At 42.9% G+C, this 6,000-nt stretch overlaps 1 pseudogene; it reads right to left on the bottom strand.

Moving 5' to 3' along the window:
* Positions 1–625: 625 nt before the first annotated feature.
* LOC132836654 (complement C1s subcomponent-like) overlaps positions 626–6,000 on the bottom strand; it is a 47,303-nt pseudogene continuing 41,928 nt past the window's right edge.

The following is a 6,000-nucleotide window of genomic DNA, read 5'->3' as shown; positions in this document are numbered from 1 at the left end:
CTACTTCGAGAAAGCATTGTACAACTTTGCCCATATTTTTCTCCCTAAATTTCTATTTCTCTCCATTTGCCTGCATGTGCATCTCTCTCTCTCTCTGTCTGCATATAGCTGTGTATCTCTCATTCTCTGTTTTGCCTTCCAAATATATCTCCACCTGTATGTGTGCTGTATATTTTGTGTGAATCTATCTCCATTTGTTCCACCATATCGTTCTCTATATATAATTCTATTTCTCGCTATCTCTACCCCGTCTCTGTTTTTTTATTCTCTATGTCCCTCTGCCTCTCATTCATGCCCCTCTCCCCCTCCCTATCTCATTTATTTTCTGTCTCTCAAACCTGAAACAAATAAAAACATGCACCCACAAGAATAGGAATGGGAGGCAGAACTATTTCACAGCTCATTCCAATTAACTTTGCATATGGAAAGTGAAAGAGAGAGAGAGAGATTTGAAGACAGATTGTGTGAGAAAGAGACTGAGAAATAGGAAGAAGGGTATGACTTCCTGTTGCTCAGGAGGAGAAAAAAAGGAATACAAAGAGACAGAAAGGGAAATGGTGAGAAAGTGAGAAATACACAAATTTACCATTACACTTTATTGTGATTGACAGCACAATGGATTAGTTCAGTCCTCCTCGTTGCTTTCATATTTCCTTATGGTTGTCTCAATCCAGTCAAGATACTTCCCCACATGAGTGTACAACCCATTAACGCCACAATACTTGGGTCCAAAAGACACAATGCCCCTGGTCACGTAACGATTCTGGTCCTGGGCTCTTTGAACACAAAGGTTCCCCCAGGATCACCCTGGCAGGAGTCAAAACCACTTCTTCCAGCACAGATCATGTTGGAGGTGAAAATTGGCTTTGGTTCTTCATAGTGTGAACCCGTGCAGTGGTCCATGCTGGCGATAGGTATGGCAGCGTACTGCAGGAAGACAGCCTTCTGATGTCTTTCCGTCCTTCCCCACCCTGAAATGTAGCCCAGTTTGCCATGCTGCAGTGATGAAGCTTTTTCTGGTTTAGGGAGGCAGACGGGAGACAAGTTTGGTCCAAGTTTGATCTTCTGCTTGAGTTTAATCAGAGCAATGTCATGATCAAAGTTGGGTTGTGCTTTTTTGACTTGTTTCCTACAGTCTGGGTGCACAATGACCTCTTCCACAGGGAGTTGGTTTTCTCGTGACCTATGTCTCATGTCAACATGGATATTCACCTGATGCGAATTGTCAAAGAGAGAAGCAGCCGTCAGCACCCAACCATCGGATATCAGTGCTCCACCTCCATATGCAGATCCACCAATGATCAAACGCCCAACTCAGCTGGTCTGCCACCGAAGATGCGCCCAGGTTTAGAGGAGAGTTGGCTCATCCCACAGACTGTGAAGGGATGAAAATAAGAGCAGTTAATAAGTTCTCATATCCACTCAAATGCAAGACTTGCAAATATTAATTACCGAAAACCGAAACCCTGGCAAATGTTTGATTTGTGGGCAGCACACAGTCAAGATCCACACTACAATCTCCTCTGTGTTCAATTAAAATGGACCCAAACAATATCTTCTGTAAAATAAAACAAAGAAACTGCAGTTGTAACAGATTTTAAATAGCATCTGCTGTGTTGTCCATTGTACAAAGCCATCCCCATTTCTGATTACCAGGCAAAATCTGTGCTCAACTCTCTGGGAAGGACAGAATCCTGAAATACTTGATAAACTGTTCTGAAATTATTGCTAAGATCCCAGCTGGAAAATAATGTCTCATCCTGGGCACAATGTTCAAAAGGATATGAAACTCTGAGAGTGTATGGAAACAACTTGAGCTGCTTTGTGCAAAGGACAAGAAACTTATAATTACTGCTGAGAGATTAGATAAGCTCATAGAGTCATAGAGATATACAGTACAGAAACAGACATGGTCTCATTCGATGTAACGGCACTATTCACCTCTATCGACAAAACCCAACCCAGAGAAACAATATCCAACCTGCTGGACATACATAACAGACAACAGGATGTTGAACCTATTAACAAAGATGGCATACTTAAACTACTGGACCTATGCCTCACAACACACTTCACGTTCAACAACCAGATATATGAACAAATTAATGGAACACCCATGGACTCACCGATCTCTGGACTCATAGCAGAAGCAGAAATGCAAAGGTTAGAACAAACAGTCTTAACGCAAATACAACCCAAACTCTGGGTCAGATACGTGGAGGACGCCTTTGTAATCATTAAAAACACAGAAATAGAGAACACACACCGTATCATCAGCACCACACTCACAGGAATTCGATTCACGAGAGAGGAAGAAAAGGACATTCCTAGATGTAATGGTACAGAGAACACTGAATGGAGAATTCAACACGAAGGTATACAGGAAAGCCACACACACAGACCAAGTCCTGAACTATGAAAGCAACCACCCCAACACACACAAGCGAAGTTGCATTAGGACACTATTCAAAAGGGTCACAACACACTGCAGCACACCAGAACTGCAAAAAGAGGAAGAAGAACACCTATTCAAGGTATTCACCAAAAACAGATACCCGCGCAATTTCATCAACAGATGCCTAAGGGAAAGACAACGGAATGAGGACATGCCGCAACCCAAAGGAGTGGCCACACTACCATACATCAGGAGCATTTCCGAACTGACAGCCAGACTACTGCGACCACTAGGACTCATAATAGCACACAAACCAACAGCCACACTTAGACAACAACTCACCAGGACAAAGGACCCGATACCCAGCATGAGCAAAACCAACGTAGTGTACAAAATCCCATGCAAGGACTGCACAAAACACTACATTGGACAAACAGGAAGACAGCTAACAACACGCATCCATGAACACCAACTAGCCACGAAACGACACGACCAGCTATCCTTAGTAGCCATACACTCAGATGACAAACAACATGAATTCGATTGGGACAACACCACTATTATAGGGCAAGCCAAACAGAGAACAGCCAGGGAATTCCTAGAGGCATGGCACTCATCCACAAATTCTATCAACAAACACATCGACCTAGACCCAATATACCGGCCACTGCAGTGGACAGCAACTGACAACCGGAAGCGGCAGAAACAAACCACTATAAATGCCGGAGGAATCAGCACAGAAGCGCTTCACAGGAGGCTTCCAAGCACTGAGGATGTCACCTAGAAAGGGGATGAAACGTTTGCAACAAAAACTCCCAGCTCAGTGAACAGAACCACAACAACGGAAACAGACTTGTCCATGCCAAAAAGATATCCCAACCCAATCTAGTCCCACCTGCAAGCTCTTAGCCCATATCCCTCCAAACTCTTTTTATTCATATACCCATCCAGTTGCGTTTTAAATGTTGTAATTGTACTGGCCCACCACTTCCTCTGGCAGCTTATTCCATACACGTACCACCCTCTGCGTGAAGACATTGTCCCTTAGGTCTCTTTTATATCTTTCCCCTCTCACACTAAATGTATGCCCTCTAGTTTTGGGTTCCCTCACTCCAGGGAAAATACTTTGTCTATTTATCCTAACCATGCCCCTCCTGATTTTATAAACCTCTATAAGGTCACCCCTCAGCCTCCGATGCTCCACGGAAAACAGCCCTAGCCTATTCAACCAACCCCAATAGCTCAAATCCTCCAACCCTGGCAAATTCCTTGTAAATCATTTCTGAACCCTTTCAAGTTTCACAACATCTTTCACATAGAAGGAGACCAGAATTGCATACTATATTCTAACAGTGGCCGAAACAATATCCTGTACAGGCGCAACATGACTTCCCAACTCCTGTACTCCAATACTCTGAATAATAAAGGAAAACATACCAAATGCCTTCTTCATTATCCTGACTACCTAAGGCTGCACATTCAAGGAGCTATGAACCTGCACTCCAAGGTCTCTTTGTTCAGCAACACTCCCTAGGACCTTACCATTAAGTGTGTAAGTCCTGCTAAGATTTGCTTTCCCAAAATGCAGCACCTCGCATTTATCTGAATTAAAGTCTATCTGCCACTTTTCAGTCCATTTGATCAAGATCCCGTTGTAATCTGAGGTAACCTTCTTCGCTGTCCACTACACCTCCAACTTTGGTGTCATCTGCAAACTTACTAACTATACCAGTTCTGCTCACATCCAAATCGTTTATATAAATGATGAACAGTAGTGGACCCAGCACCGATCCTTGCGGCACTCCACTGTTCACAGGCCTCCAATCTGAAAAACAACCCTTCACCACTGTCTTCTACCTTTTAAACCAGTTCTGTATCCAAATGGCTAGTTCTCCCTGTATTCTATGAGATCTAACCTTACTAACCAGTCTCCCATGGGGAACCTTGTCGAATGCCTTACTGAAGTCCATATAGATCACATCTTCCAATCTGCCCTCTTTGTTACTTCTTCACAAAACCTCAATCAAGTTCGTGAGACATGATTTCCCACGCACAAAGCCATGCTGACTATCCCGAATCAATCTTTGCCTTTCCAAATACATGGACATGCGTCCCTCAGGATTCCCTCGAACAACTTGCCCACCACTAATGTCAGGCTCACTGGTCTGTAGTTCACTACCTTGTCTAACTACCTTTCTTCAACAGTGGCACCACATAAACCAACCTCCAGTCTTCCAGCACCTCACCTGTGACTATCGATGATAGATTTATTCCACTATGCGCTGGAGTTGTTCTCCCCATAGCTGAGAAGATAAAGAGGAGTCTTCATTCTGGTGTTTAAGATTGAGGGATTTTGAAAACCAAGAAAGTAATGTCTCTATAGCAGCACATTTGGTAAATAGATGAGTAGATATATGATGGGAAAAGAAGCTGCAGCAGGAGGAAATATTTTTTCAGATGGCACGTTACTTAAGATCATTAATGATTTGGACATGCCGGTGTTGGACTGGGGTTTCCCAAGTTAAAAATCACACAAGACCAAGTTATAGTCCAACAGGTTTATTTGGAAGCACTAGCTTTCGGAGTGCTGTTCTGAAAACTCGTGCTTCCAAATAAACCTGTTGGACTATAGCCTAGTGTTGTGTGATTTTTAAGTAAGATCATTAACTGGTTGAACATTCAGTGGAAGCAGATAATATAATTCTGAGGAGATGTGGTATATGTTTAGAAAGAAACTACATTTTTAGGCAATGGGGAAAGGGCATGAGGAATGTTTTTAATTAAAAATGTCTACATACAAAGCAGTAGAGGCACGGTAGGGTGACTGGACTCCTTGTTAGTGGTATTACTTCATGATTTCATGTTGTTTTTCTTTTCATGCATTTTGTTAAATATTTACCTGGTTTACACTTGGGCATGGTCCGCTGGCCACTCGTAATGTCCACCCATTCAGCATCAGCCGAACATTCAAAGACAGCTGGTGGAGAGAAGAATGTAAAGGGAGAGGGTTTTCTTTTAGGGAGAAGGCTGCATAACATTACATCCTTTTTCCCAAATGGGCTCATGGGATCATTGCCCCTGGTCCAATGTGGGTGATCGTGATTTTAACGCACATCATTCATATTTTGTAACTATCTTCTACTTATCTTATAGTAAGTTGCTCAGGAAGCAGTGCTGTAGTTTTGACCGAGTTCTGTTGATGCAGTTTTTGGGGACTCTCCAATTTTCTTAAATTGACCTCATGAGCACTCACTGCCTTTAAGGGTGGCAGAGGCAGAAACTTTCATAAGAGCATTTAGATGTACATTTGCATACACAACAAAACTCTGGGCCAATTGCTGGAAAATGGGATTAGAATAGAATCATAGAATCCCTGCAGTGTGGAAGCCACCATTTAGCCCGATGAGTCCACACTGACTCCAAAGAGCATATCATAAAGACCCACACTATCTCTGTAACCCCGCATTTCCCATGGCTAATCCATCTCTCCTGTGCATCCCTGGACACAATGGATAATTCAGCATGACCAATCCACCAAATAGTTTGGTGTTGTTTTTGACTGGTGTGGACACAATGGATTGAAAGGCCATTTTCCATGCTATAGA

Source organism: Hemiscyllium ocellatum, chromosome 47 (genome assembly GCF_020745735.1).
Source record: "Hemiscyllium ocellatum isolate sHemOce1 chromosome 47, sHemOce1.pat.X.cur, whole genome shotgun sequence".
Classification (NCBI taxonomy): Eukaryota; Metazoa; Chordata; class Chondrichthyes; order Orectolobiformes; family Hemiscylliidae; genus Hemiscyllium; species Hemiscyllium ocellatum.
Note: the sequence above shows the minus strand (reverse complement) of the source record. Positions and strands in the feature narration are given on the sequence as shown.